The sequence below is a fragment of the Phasianus colchicus genome, chromosome 4 (genome assembly GCF_987193195.1).
Source record: "Phasianus colchicus chromosome 4, bPhaCol1.hap1.1, whole genome shotgun sequence".
Classification (NCBI taxonomy): domain Eukaryota; kingdom Metazoa; phylum Chordata; class Aves; order Galliformes; family Phasianidae; genus Phasianus; species Phasianus colchicus.
This window is the reverse complement of record NC_143439.1, coordinates 7,562,747-7,577,062: the sequence shown is the minus strand read 5'-3', so window position 1 is coordinate 7,577,062 and position 14,316 is coordinate 7,562,747. Positions and strand designations below refer to the sequence as shown.

General features: G+C 37.9%; 2 protein-coding genes across 12 annotated transcripts in view; one reads left to right on the top strand and one right to left on the bottom strand.

The window, feature by feature from the left end:
• Nucleotides 1-14,316, bottom strand: part of SH3D19 (SH3 domain containing 19) — a 103,733-nt gene that overhangs the window by 82,671 nt on the left and 6,746 nt on the right. For 2 of the 4 annotated variants that reach the window (XM_090138513.1, XM_090138514.1), the window contains exons 2-3: nucleotides 4,367-4,509; nucleotides 1,922-2,148 (exon numbers count right to left, since the gene is read on the bottom strand). The gene's annotated coding sequence lies outside the window, so the exon portion shown is untranslated. Of the gene's footprint in view, nucleotides 1-1,921; nucleotides 2,149-4,366; nucleotides 4,510-11,143; nucleotides 11,317-11,755; nucleotides 11,779-14,316 lie in introns of those variants that run through there. The other 2 variants (XM_090138512.1, XM_090138511.1) reach the window with 2 other exon arrangements.
• FHIP1A (FHF complex subunit HOOK interacting protein 1A) overlaps nucleotides 13,003-14,316 on the top strand; it is a 92,079-nt gene continuing 90,765 nt past the window's right edge. For 5 of the 8 annotated variants that reach the window (XR_016465740.1, XM_090138527.1, XM_090138520.1 and 2 more), the window contains exons 1-3: nucleotides 13,003-13,056; nucleotides 13,505-13,651; nucleotides 13,807-13,909. The gene's annotated coding sequence lies outside the window, so the exon portion shown is untranslated. Of the gene's footprint in view, nucleotides 13,057-13,345; nucleotides 13,368-13,504; nucleotides 13,688-13,775; nucleotides 13,910-14,316 lie in introns of those variants that run through there. The other 3 variants (XM_090138522.1, XM_090138523.1, XM_090138525.1) reach the window with 3 other exon arrangements.

Below are 14,316 nucleotides of genomic sequence, written 5' to 3'. Positions count from 1 at the left end.
AAGGCAGGGCCACCACAGTTCATTCTTATCCGAAGTGTTCAAAAAGGCACATTAATATTCAGTAATAGGATAATTCCATAATTAAATAATTGTATCATAATCACCGATTTGTGAATCGAGTGCCAAGAAGTTTAATATTAACAAGTTTGTAAATCTAGTTACCTTAATGTGTTTGCTAATGGGAAAACATATCTAATGCGTAAATTTCTCCAAAATTAGATTCTCACAAATAGAATACCACAGGTTTACAACTTCAAAAAAATATATTTTATCTTTTACAGACAGCTTTCAATCATACATTCAACAACCTGCAGCTTCTTAAAACAATTTCTTTTTAATAAGAGCTGAGGAGTGGAAAAGCTATCTAACTGTTTTAATTGAGTACTTGGCTAAGCCCCCTGACAGAATGTTGGATGACACCTGCTCATTTTAAGCCAGTCAGCCAAACACAGTGTGAGATACAGCAGTGTTTCTCAGACACCTATTTTTCAATTTATCTGATAAAGAAGGACGTGCATACCTCAGAAACAATTAAACAATAAATACTCCTGATAGTATCACTCCTGTCTTCTCCAATTTTATACCATTACCACTATTCTAAATACTAAATGTCAATACAAGGTAGATGATGGCAAGTGTACCCATCATCAGGGCCTCCAGATCAGTTTTAATGAGGCTTATACTAAGAAGCTTATATAGTTCACACTCGTGCTTGCAAGAATCCATTTTGCTAGGCTTTTAGGGGTGCTGCACTCCACTTATACACATTTATTTAAATAACTGTAGTTTGAGCTAATAACACCTGAGTTATCAAGGAGATTTCTGTACTATTTAGATAACTGGATGAAAAATTGAGCTGCCTAACTATGCTTCCTTCTAAATAGCAGAAATCCTTTTGTTATACATACATTGCCACCATAAAGCAATCTTTTGGTTTTGCTGTCAGTGATAGCATTCTTGTTAAACCCTTTGATATCAAAGTTTGTTAGCAATACAGTCAAACAGTAGAGGCCTTATCCTATTTTTTACTTCCTTCTTACTTCGCATATACTTATTCCTGTTCAGTGTTCAGAAGTTTTTCCACTAATCATCATCACAGAATTGCATCATTCAGTATGGACAACGTCATTAAAAAACACAAAGATTGGGTTTATAATCTGATGGCATGACAGTAACCAAATTCCCCATTTTAGTTACAAAAGTGAAAACCAACTATCTACCAAGTGTCTGGCATTCTCAATGAGGTCTGGACTGATAGGTTAGCAGCATTTTTTGCAAGATATTGTTGGCAAAAACTGGAGTTTCATGGACAGTTTCTCAGAAAACTTACATCTTGAATCAGATCTTTGCCGTAGCCAGTTGTTAAGAGATCAGTAGACAACAGTTCTCACCTAAACCCAGGATCAACTCCTATTTTCCCAAAAGTGTGATATTCAAATCTTTTTAGACTTCAATGACATGTTTTCTGCAACATTTTACATCACCAGTCTCTTCTATTCTTCCAGAATACAGATTTACTTCAACTCTTCTTGTCTGCCTCAAATCTCCACTTTCCTCAGACTGTAGCTACTCATACGTTCTTCAAAATGTTTCTTTTACCCAGAGAAAAACCATGTGTTTTTATTCTCCTCTTTTCTCCAAGATATACAGTCCATTCAGTCCGTACCTTACAGCTGCTTTTAACAGCTTCATTCTCAAAGGAATTACCATATTCTGCTTTAGGAGTGTGGAAAGGTGTATCTCTGCATTTTGTGCTGAGTATAATTTCCTCCAGTTTTTACACCTTAAGAGGAAGAGCTGATCATCTTCTCTTCTCTCTTTGTAACAGGCTTCACTCCATTTTATAGTTATCTCACATTTCCAAGGATATTAAGCAACGTTTATGGATTCGTGGAGTGAAAAGGACTCCAGACACACTCACCTGTGCTTTCCTTGTTCTTTCTTGTTGCTCCCATTGGCCAAAGTTTCTTCCATGGACATAATCTCCTAAATGCTCATCTCAGAGTAACTTTATCAGTTCAGGATCAGTTTCACAGAAATCCTTTATATCTGCTGTGAAATCCTTTGCTTCAATGCCATTTAAATGCCAGAAGCAGTTTAAAGGAGCTCTAGAGCATTCAATTTCAGATCAGTGGGAGGTTCAGTGGTCTGGAAAATAAGGAAGACAGTGTCAGAATCAGTTTCCAGGATACCTTCACAAAACTCATGTGTTCAGCACTGCACTGGAGCCAGGAACAACATATCAGTCCTGAAGCAGCTCTCTCAGATAAAGCTTTATTCTGCAAGATGGCCCGTTGCCTGGAGTACGCAAGTGTCTTCACATACAGTATGTTCCTTCTTTAGGCTGCAAATTCATTGTATCTCTTAGTTAATCAGATGATCAGCAACCACTACCACCCCAGCTCAGCTGTGAACAAGTGCACCACAGTTATTCATGATTTACTGAGTTTTCACCACGATATGTTACTCCAACTTTGGGTAGCAAAACCTACCATAAGACAACCATGCAATGCTTGTTTCTCAGAAACATTAGAAACATCTGTCTATCCATATCAGAATGGGGGTTTGCTCTAGAAAAAAACCTGTTCCATAGCTTAACTTACATCCCTACTGCCAACTAAACAGCTACAGTCACAGTAAAGGATCCTCTTTGGCCTTTTCCTTAATGCTTTTGCACCCAAGTCAGATAAACTGAGGTTATATACACTGTCAAACTCAAGGCAGATATTCTTATCTGTGGATGAGTAAAAGATCGAGAGGCAACTTTGTAGCAGGATTTTGGCATTACATCCTACAGCACATCTTTTACCCAAATTGGAAGAGTGTGTTTTAAGGAGTTGGGTTCCACCTACTCTTTTCTCTGTAGTTCATCTGTGCTGCAACATAAAGAATTTTTTTACTGTTGATAGCTATGGTATACACAATTCTTACTGCCAAAACAATGATTTAAGAGTGAGAAAGGAATGCAAAAATTTGCAAAAAGAATATAAAGCATACTAACAAAACCTTTGTCTCATCTCACACAATTAGACAAAATACAGCTTTCCAAGGGGACTAATACAGATTTATCAGCCAGTCCCAGAGTAAGACATTAGTAAAGGAAAACAAATATTAAGAAGTTCTGGAATAAACCATCTCGTTTCTCTCTGATGCTTACACTTGCAGAATGTTGATGTATTGCCGCAGCACCAGCGCTGATCCTTTTTTGGATTGGTGCTCAAGAAAATCTATTAGTCAGACAGTTGTAGTAAATGAGCCCCAAACTTTTCCTTTACTATTCATGGCTGGTTAGGTGTGCGGGTCACATTCCAGCCTCATTAGTGAATAGTGGCAACTTAAGTCTAGTTATTAATTCTCCAGATTGCAAGTTCTTGCAACTGAAGTCCTACACTATTGACATAACGTTGGCTGAAACACATTTGAATGTAGCAGGACTTACACTTTTGTTTCTCGGTGAAAAAAATGTCTGGTTGAAAAAAAAAACTACTTGAAGCTAAAAGGGCTAACATTACACATGGTGTGTTAGGAACCGGAAAAGTCCAATGCTTGACAATATCCATTTTTTAAATTTGAGAAATTGTTCAAGAATTCTGGAATTCTACAGGTTTAATTTTTCCCTGGGGAGTCTAAAAACAAATTTAATTAACTATATGAAGTATACTCCCTGTCCTCCCCAGGAAGTGAATTTCTACTTGAGTTCTACAGGTTTTGTTATCTTAAACCACCAACACCTTTCATTTGAAAGATGTAATCTCCACCTAGTGTACTCATAAATGCTTCAGTCACAGTCCTCTATGAACATAAATATTGTATTCATAGTGTATCATTTCCAGGTAAAAACTTCCAGGGGACAACCATAAATGCTCATGATTTATTCATGTGTGACAAAAGTTGTATTAAAAAGGAGCATGGGAGAAGAAATAACAATGATGATATTTCACATGTGCCCATGATAGCACCCCAACATGCTACTGAAATGAACTGCAGTTTATTTCAATTCATATACCTTTTTCTTCCTTTTAATTATGGTTGCACAACTTTCAACTGTCACATTTGTGTGCTTCTTTATACATGATCATTCCTGTTTCTGTCAGTAACGAACACACAAATTATAAGAATAAATTAAGACTGACATTTAGCCCTTGCATTCTAATTAAAGTCCAGCACTAGATAAAGTAAAACATTGTCTTGCCTAATAGGACTGCATGCACTGTCTCCTGTAATTACTATTAAAATGTAAAGTGTATTTATGTCATTTTCCAGTCTCTTTGTTATCATAGAAATACCATTCATCCATCTTTTTATTTTTACCCGAAAATATAACCTTCTCTTTTCAAAATTCCTGCAAATTAACACCATGGCTTACCTTTCAAATTAAAATGTAATTCTTGGGAAATCCAGTGAAATGTATCTAAGGCTACTCATGGTTACATGTGTTGCTTTTCTTGCTGTGACTGTACTCTGAACTGTTGAGCCAAAGGAATACTGAAATGTCAGCATGCTGCTTGCCTATAAATAAAGAACAGGCATGTAGATTGAGTGGTGTCAAGAAGGGAATGGCAAACCACATGCACATATAACCCGTATTTCTTGCACGTACCCCTGTACAGCTCTATCCAATATTTCTGCAATGTAATACAAATCACATTCAAAGGATGGATAATTTTTATTATCATTCATCCCTGTCAGGATCACTTGAATAGCATGTGTAACTGAACTCCCCAGGAGTCAATCTGTTCTGTGAGAAATGATATCAAATATGAACAGAGATCCAGGAAGAAATAGGAAAAATAACATTTTGTAGAACTTTCAAGAAAGAAAATAGATCCTACTGAACCAAGTAAAAATATTTAAAACCAGCATCAGCTGGGCTTAATATTTTATTTGTCTTATGTCTTGTGTCCAGAATCCTGTTATGTGATTTTTCTTTTTTTTACATTGAAATTATTCATTAAGAAGCCTTCCAGTTCTCATACTCACACTGTCTTCAGTCAGCCTGGCTAATACAAACATGCTACTTGAAAGTATCTTTCAAACTTAAGCTACCAGAAGCATCACTATTATCAAGGAACCTGGAATAATTCTGAATCAGAAACCATTCTTTGTACAAGTATTTTAGCTCATTTATGATGAGCCTGCAGGGCCCACTCTGATCCAGGCTGACCACAATGAAGTTTTGGGTAGGTTTCACCACAGCCTCAGGTGTCGTGTCTTTTGTATTTCTCCAGTATTTTTTAATTGGATTGGTTTAGTGATGAACTGGAGCAGCAGTGACAGAGATGTACCAGCTCACTGCTTCCAAGTAAGTGAGCCTCACAAAAATTACTGTCAATAAAAGTGAAGTAGCTCTTGTGCAGAGTAAATATCATCGTATGAGCTCTACCCACTTTATGCCCCTTAAGAAATCTGGAGTGTTCTGCAGTTGGTGAAGTCCTTGTTGATAGCAGTATAAAAAAGGACACAAAGGTCGTTTCTTCAATGGCCTCTTGCAAAATATGACACACAGAAGCTGACAGAGCCAGAACCAGTTCAGTTTGGAACACTTAAGACTGTAGAGTGACCCATCATCAAGGAGTACAGGGGAGCTAAAAATCTAGTGATGCATATCTTCCCCTTCAGGCTATTAACTAACTCATCCAGCTTCTAGACAAATAGTGAAAAAATTCTCTTAAAGCCTTTCAGCTGAGGCATCATGTACTTAATTTGGCAGGCTCCCATCTATATCAGGATTGGGTTTCCCCATTTGAAAACCAGCAAAAACATGAGAGCTTTTCCCAGTGTAATCTGGCAGTGAGGATGGAACAGAAGCTTGGCACAGGTATTTCTGTATACCTATTTTAATCCATGTGGGAAGATGAGGACATGTATTCCAAAGAATTAAAATCAAAACAATCAATTATTTCTGCCAGCTTCATCTACACGCACATACTTTATCCAGAAAACACATCCAATGTTGAAGCAATCCAAAGGGAGAACTGTGAAATTTCCAGACTTGGAGACTTATTTGATGAGATCACATTTATGAAGCAATAATACTATTACATTTCAGACCTTTGCCTCTCTTCTAAGAAGCAACAATGCTGCCAATTTCTGCCAGTTGTGGGAAATTCCAGGATGTGATTAGGACATGTGCAGAAAATACTGAAGAGTGAAGTTTCAAAAAAAGCAGCATTTTAGAGAGAAAGAACACCCACATCGTTTCATAGCAATTACTTAAATATAAAACCAAAGGGAAATTAAGCCACCTTCCTTGAGTTGGCACTGAGCAAGTGGCCAGCTTTTCAAGCCTTAGATTTAATATACTGCTCACAGAATTTATCACATTCAGTTCTTTTATGACAGATAGTAAAAATTCATGTTTGTGTGTGATTGAGAGCTATATCAAAATGTGTTTCTGAAGCATTGCATTGTACTGAGCAGTTTTTCTTTTTACACTCCAATAAGTTTACTACTTCTGTGTGTAGTGTCCACAAAGTATCAGTTATAAATAATAGTACTGAAGATTCACCAGTGCCTGAAGGTTGCTGCAGATTCCATGCATATTCAGAATAAGCGGTCAAGCCAAAAGGAAAAGAAATAGCTTATTAAGTGCAACATGAAAAGAAATAGAATGAACAAAACAAATAATTAGAGATAGCAGGAAAATCAAGAGAGGAGATTATTTCAAAACAAAACTTAATCTGAGGTCAGAGAGGACAGAGCTCTGGATAGCTGAAAGGGATCCTAACAACCTGATCTCCCAAGTACTCATTCTCAATTGTACTGACCACAGCCTCTAACATTTTGCAAGTGCAGTAGTGCATCCCTGCTCTTTCTAACCTCCTCCTCCCCAATATTACCAAGGAAGAAATGCTGTGAGGAGCCACATACAGTGAAATCTGATCTGGTGAGCTAGAGTATTTGGGCTAAAGAATTTATTAGTGTCATTATAACAACAGGATCAGCTTCCAACTCAGATTGGACCCTTTTATGTTGGGTACCATAAAGAAAAGCTGTCCCTGTATTGAGTTGTTTACTGTCAAAATAGAAAAGAGAAAAACAACAGATAAAGCAGAAAATCCACCTTTCTTGGTATTAGGATCACTTGGTACTATTGTTTTTACACTTCTAAAATATTATATTGATATTATATAGGCATGTTATTTTGTTTTACATAGATTTATCATTTTCAGATGCTAACTATCTCAGAAGCCATGCCAGAACTACAGGTGAAAAATCTTCAAGTAAATATAGGTCTGTAATACAATGCCACTATAAAAACAAAGGGGCAGTGACATTTTGAGAATAGCTATGTTTGGAATTAAGCTGTGAAATCTGTGCTCCATACAGGACTATTGCAGACCTGTCATAACTCTAACCAGAATGCAGTGCACGGGATTCCCAACTCTTCGGAAGAACACAAAAATGGAAACAAAGTTAGGCAAAAATTTCAGGACATGCTGCACATAAAAGACATGCTTAATATCTCCACGAAGAGGAAATGATCCAGTTTCTTCCAGCAGCTCAAAAATTGTGTTGACTGTTACATGATCTGGTTTGCAGCTGAATTCAGCCTTTTAAATCAACAGCTGAATTATTGTAGACTACAGCTAACCTAGCTTTTGCTATCTGCATGCCTATGCATATATAGTTAGCTCATGCATATATCTGACACAAGTTTTGTGGATTTTTTTTTTTGCACTGTTCACTGCTCTAAGTCCCACTCTTCAGCTTTGCTTGCAGACTTCAGCTGCAGGTGTTAGGTGTCAGACTGCTGCACTGCAGCACTGGCCAGATTCATACACAGCACAATCAGTCCTCTAGGGACCTTGGTGCTTCTGCTCAGACACATAAGCTGCAGAGGAGGTTCTTGCACTGCCAGCACCATGCTTCAAGCAACCTCACTTTCTTTTGCATTCCATTCTCCAGCTATTTGGGCAGCATTTCTGTTCTTTTAAAATACTTTATGTTTTAATATAGTTCTTTGCAACTTGAATGTGTTGTTTTAAGCCACAACTTAAATGTCGCTCTCACATGCTCTAACTGCTGCAAAAATACTTGGGAAAATTAGGTCATTTTTCATCTCATTCTGTATTTGTTTAGTTCCCATACTCAACCAACATCTTTCTGAGCTCCTGTTTTACACTGCTTGATAATCTCCCCTTCTTTCTCAGTCTCCTGCTGAGAATCAATTTTACTGGTAATATTCCTAAGTGAGGGCATATAACAGGGGCATTCCGAGCCTCCACACGTACATACGTGCAATCATTAGGTTTATTAAGGCATTGGCACTGATAGTTTTTTGGCAGAACTTATTAGTGCTTTTAACTGTGGGTTCTGCCTAAAAATCTTAGGGTTGAACATCCTGGGGAATATTATCCTAAGAAGTTTTGTTGCTTGTTACAATTTCAGTCTACATTAATATAAAAAATTAAAATGTCATGGAGATTTTCTGGAACAATGTTACTGACAGAGCCAAAGATCAGCACTCATTTTAGTTTAAAAAAAGATGATTTTATGATGGATTTTTATTTTAGTAAGAGCAAGCTCTCAAGTTTTCCAACAATCCTCCTTCCCCCCCACCTCCAGCAACCCTAGGAGAGGATACCACAGAGAATATTCAAATGAAAATATGAATTGTTATTTTCTTTAGCTTGTTTTTAAGCTACTGTGGTCAGTAAGACTTTTTTTTATCCCCTCCACCTGAATGAGTTTCCATTGCTCTGAACTTCAGGCTTTTCAGATTGTTTTCAAATGCTAGGAAATGGTCCAATTTCAAAACCTTTATATTTTGCATAATCAGCGATGCTTACTGATGTGACTTCAACTAGGAACTATATTCTTTAGAGGCTAATGTTTACAAGAAATTAAGTCTCCATCAATCTAGGACTATTTCCTCTTAGGTTAAGTGTGCTAACTATCAAGAAGGAATGCATTTTGTGCTTGTTTTTTATCTCACTTTCTCAGAAGAAACAGGCAAAATTGCTCACGGATAATGGCAGTGCCGTTCCTACCCTCTTCAACATGAATTTTGGCTGTGAAAAGTCTTGACACTGAATAACTTCAGCAGAAGTGCTTACGGACAAACCAATTTGTAGCCTGCTTACTGTACTCCAGAAGGAAGATCTGCTAAATTTCATGACTCTTTCATGACTCTCAGTTTTCAGAAGCAGATGTCAAAATAGTGACATATGCAATAACTTACTAGGCAGAGTATTTTAACCTTGCTTAAGTGAAAAAAATCCAAATAAATGTTAAGATAGAAACGTTTGGCCCTTTAGCCTACTTTGAAACAATTGTGTATGGCTACATAGAGAACTACATTTAAAACATGCTTCAATTCACTTCCATTACTTAATTGTTGCACAGATTCAAAACCAAGAAAACTTCATAGTTACGAAGGACCAGACATTTTTCAGTCAAATTATCTACTTGACTACCAAGGGAAAGTCCTTTTGCTTACTGCCATAGAAGACTCCATATTCTCTCATTTGAAAATTCAACTCAAAACAACATTATTTTAGCGAATACCCCTAACAGTTGGGGCAAGCAGCATAGTGGTAAATTACATGTTAGGTACCAGAGAACGCACAGTACTGATGATAAAAAAAAGATAGTTCATAACATACTTAATATCAGGTTCATTGGTGCCTACAGATAAAATGGTAGCCTTTTACTTTGTCCTCTCTAGGGTAACAATACTCTCTCCGGAGTAAATCCAGACAGAAATCCCAGATTTTCTATCATACATTCACAGAATTCCCTTCAGTATAGCTCACGTCAGTGGAGCTAAGCTGTAGTTTATACATACGGCCATGGAGTGGCAGCCTAGTAACAAAAAAACAAAAACAAAAACCACACCAACAAGCAAACCCGATGTACTTGACGTTCCAAAAGGTTATTTCTTAATAGCTTAAACTTTGCGGTGCGGTTTCTAAACATCAGAGAAGAATGAATGAGGCACGAATATTCCCTAGAGAAAAAAATAGAAGATGACGAAGAAGAAATATCTGGTGTTGATAAAAGTCAACTAGTAAGGGGAGGCAGAGAGACTGATAATTAGTTGACAGAGGGGGTCAGATCACACGCCTGCTAAAACGGTACTGATCAAAAAGCAAGAAACTAAGGCTTAGTTTATATCTTAAAATTCAAATGCTTTCTCTTTCCTTTGATACAGGCAGTTAGTTCTACCTCTATGGAAGCTAACAGACAGACCTACATAAATAGGAGCTAGTTTTCAATCAAGCAATTTCACAGACTTCTCATTGATAAAAACACAGCCGAAAAGCCTCTGAACGCTCAAACAGTGCTGCATATCTAAAAGGCCAAACAGCAGCATATCATTGTTTGTTCTGTTGTTTGCCACAGCAGTTTATGTGTGAAATCAGAACAATTAAATCACTCTGTATTAAAATTTAATTTTATGTAGAATTAACTGGGGTTAGCAGCTTCAAGCACACATTAAACAGTATGTAAAGTAGCACTGAGGCTGAGGTTCCTTTTCATTTATGTAAATGAAAATTGGGATTAATTCCATTAAATCTGGTGAAGTTGTACTAGCATAAAATCAGTATGAAAAAAGCATTAGCCACAGCAACTTTTTCAGAGGTTAGTTCCCAGAACTAACTAAATTACATTGCTCATTGTGTTTAAAAACATAATTATTCGATGTGAACCATATATAGTTATACTTGAAATAACTGCAATTACCAAATTTGGTTATTACACAATAAATATCTTCGTGCTGCAATTCCTGGTTTCTGTGCCTGTGATGGGCACATGTTGCTGTTGTTCTTTGCAGGCTAGAACTACTACAAAATTGAGAAAAGCTGAGAAAGAAACAGCAGCCCATCAATAATCAGGCATAAGTTGCACTGCTCCTTCATGTTTTACTGCAGTAAGCCTGAAAGTTACATATCAGATTGAGATATAGTTTTAAATCTGAAAAACACTCTCGCACGAATTTGAAGAACCCTTTACTGGCATACTGATGTTACTTCAAATTACTACATAACCACCATCCCCTCAAATCCATCTGAATTATTTGACTGACATTCTGTGCTTGAAGTAGAGAGAAATGATCAATGTAAATCTTACAAGAGATATAAGAATTATTCTCAGTAGTCCATACTCCGCTCCTTTCTCTTCTGTATCTGCTGCTTACATTAAATTAATGTCTTCAAAGGATGGAAATGAACATGGGAACCTCCAACCTCTTCTACTTCCTCCTAGATATCAATACACACTCAACATCTTTCCTTCAACTTCTGTGTCACTACCACTTAGCCTGTGGATACTTCCATGTTTTCAACTGAAAAAAAGGATGGAAGTCAAATCCTCTTTAATAGCGCACACAGATGGGTCAGGCCAGCTCAGTATCTCCTCTTCTGCAAAAGCTAATGAGGTATACTTCTGGGAGGAAAATGGAAATTAGGTACTTAACCTCTAACTCCAGCAATAAGCAGTTCAGAAACGTTCTGAGCAAGAAGTAGTACCAGCAATACTTTCAAAAATATAAGTTATAACCACAAGACTTGTACTTTATTTTCTTTACTTTCTTTTGAGGTCTTTTGAGCTTTTGACTCATAACCACCATGTTGCAATGACTACAAATCTAGCAAGACACACTGACATCTCTCTCTAGGCCTCAGCTACTCTCAATGTCTATAATCAATGAGTAAATAGATGTTATAATTAAGAAATAGACAAGAAAAGTCAGCTAAACTTAAAATAACACTAAGGTTATTACACCAAAAAGAATAGATAGAGGACTTACCCTCATCCTGAGCTCACTGTAAAATTCCAAAAGGAATCCTTCCCCCCTTGTAGTCAGCTCTTAAATGGGTCTAGGAGAGGTGGAGCCAGGGCTCCACCCTACCTGCAGCACAGGTGAATTGCCTTCACCTGTGCTCCCATGGCTGACTCATGGCTCGCCTCAGGTGATCAATCAGAGGTTCAGGCTGTGATTCAGCAGTTCTCATACAACATGCCTCCCACTAGATGTACCTCCTGTCTACTATGGCTTTAAACCTGTAATCAGATCACTTCATTGACTGCTCTTTAATCCTTGTCTCATGGGAATAACATTGCCATAGACTCTACTGACCAAAATTAAGGAAAAAAGCATTGTGTACCTTGACAGCTGCCATTCCCATGGATCACAGAAGTGACAGAACCCAAGGGATCAGCATGGAGTACATCAGGGTGCTAGGAAAAGGTTCTTCACCAGAGCATGGTCAGGCACTACAACAGGGTCTGCAGGACAGTGGTCACAAATGCAAACAACCAGAGTTCAAGAAGTATCTAGACAATGCTCTGTGGCTTAACGTTTAGAATCCAGGAGTTGGATTGCATGATTCCTGTGGGTTCCTTCCAACTTGAGTTATTCTTTGATTCTATGATTTATTCCGCTAATCTCTACTGTGGAAAGTAGAATTCCTCTACTAGAGCTTCCCCTCCCATTCAATGCAGATAACTCCAGCAACAAGCCTCTAGTGACTGGAACAGATGTTGCTGTTTATTTAATTTATTTATTTTACTAATGCACAGCTGCCAGGGCTAACAAATGAAAAAACATTGCATTCTGTCAGGATTACGGTTCCAGTGGCTATATGTTAAAGGACAGAATCCTTATAAATAACTGTTTTTGAAACACAGGTGTCAAGCTTAAACTAGAAAAAATACTGTCTTATGAAAAAGAATCTCAAGACAATAGTATTTGACAGCTTACATTTTGTAAGCACATAAGTTCTTTGGTGTGCACACTGTTAACTGATTCTCAGAGACAAATGCGGACAGCTCACATTATACAGTTAGGGCATATTCCTGGACTTTTAACAGTCCAAGTTCAAAATGAGCAACATTACACCATTGAATGGAAACAGTTGAGTCATGGCCTGAACCACTCATTGATCGATGAGTGGTTGAGAAGGCAAGCACTGAGAACCATGGGAGCACAGGTGAAGGCAATTCCTTCTAGACTCCATTTAAGGGCTGACTGCCACTAGGGAAGGATCTCTTTCTGGAGGTTCCTCCTCTGTGGAGTCTTTCCTGTGAATGTTGGTTCTTTGGATACAAGTGAGCATTCCTGTCCTGTTTGTTTCTTTCCTCGTTCTCACTATGATGATCTTTTTAGCTATAACACCAACTGTAACAACTATATAGTACAATCTATGTAGGATACTGTCTGGGAACTGCTAAATTACGGCCTGAACCTCTGATTGATCATCTGAGGTGAGCAATGAGTCAGCCCTTGGAGTACAGGTGAAGGCAATTCACCTGCCCTGGAAGGGGTGGAGCCTGGTTCCACATCTCCTGGACCCATTTAAGAGCTGATTCCCAGTGGGTAGATCTCTCCTTTGGAGCTCTATAGTGAGCTCAAGGTGCAAGTAAGCACTCTATTTTTCTCTTGTAGTATAATAACTTGCTTAGCTAAATTCTCTGGTGTATTTCATAATTATAACATCTGTGTATTCATTGATTATAGAGATACTAACTATGTATTGTTTTCTCTTTCTTTATACAGGTAAATAGCAACTATATACAAGCTGTCCTTCAAAATGTGGCCCTGTCCTGAGTTAGAGTTTCAAAACAAAATTCCTGTTTAATTCACACCTCCAGTCTAGAAACTGCTTGTAGTACAAAATGAAGAGACCTTTCTCTCACTAGAAAGGTATCTACTGAGGAGCTGTTGTTGGTCCTAGAAATAGTATGCTAATACTTTTTCTACAAAATACAAGAGCCCAGTTTAGTTTCTCCTTAGCCAAAGAATTTCTAAGTCACTTTTCTTCTTCCAGTATTTCTCAACTATGATTTCCTACTTTGTAGGAAATCTTTGAAGGGGGACTCCTTTGAAACTGGGGTACTAGGATGCAAAGAGCACAAGGCTGGGAAGAGCAAGCAAGAGAAGCATGATCGTACCAGCTGGCAGGTAGGAATTTATTTCTCAAAGAGGAGGAGCCCAGTCTTTGATTCTAATCGTCTTGATGCATTCTAGCCAATGACTTCCAAATGTGAAGGGTTATGATTAGTTCTCTTCTGCCAGATATTAAAAAAATATATATCCTGTAGCAGAAATACTGAGTCACAGCTTGAATTGAGCACAAGGTGGGAAGGCAGGGCCAACCCAGGGGAGCTCAGGTGCATGCAATGTATCTGAATGACCAGAAGGGGTAGATTCTGGCTCCATTCTTTCCCAGGCTTTATTCAAGGGCTGGTAGTGGAGGCATTACTTTGTTGGCTACTGTAGGCTTTTTAAGGGTAAGCAGATTTTTTTTCTTCCTGTGTGTATGGCTGCTGTACCTGAGCTTATCTTCTCTTGCTGAAGCTTGGGACTTT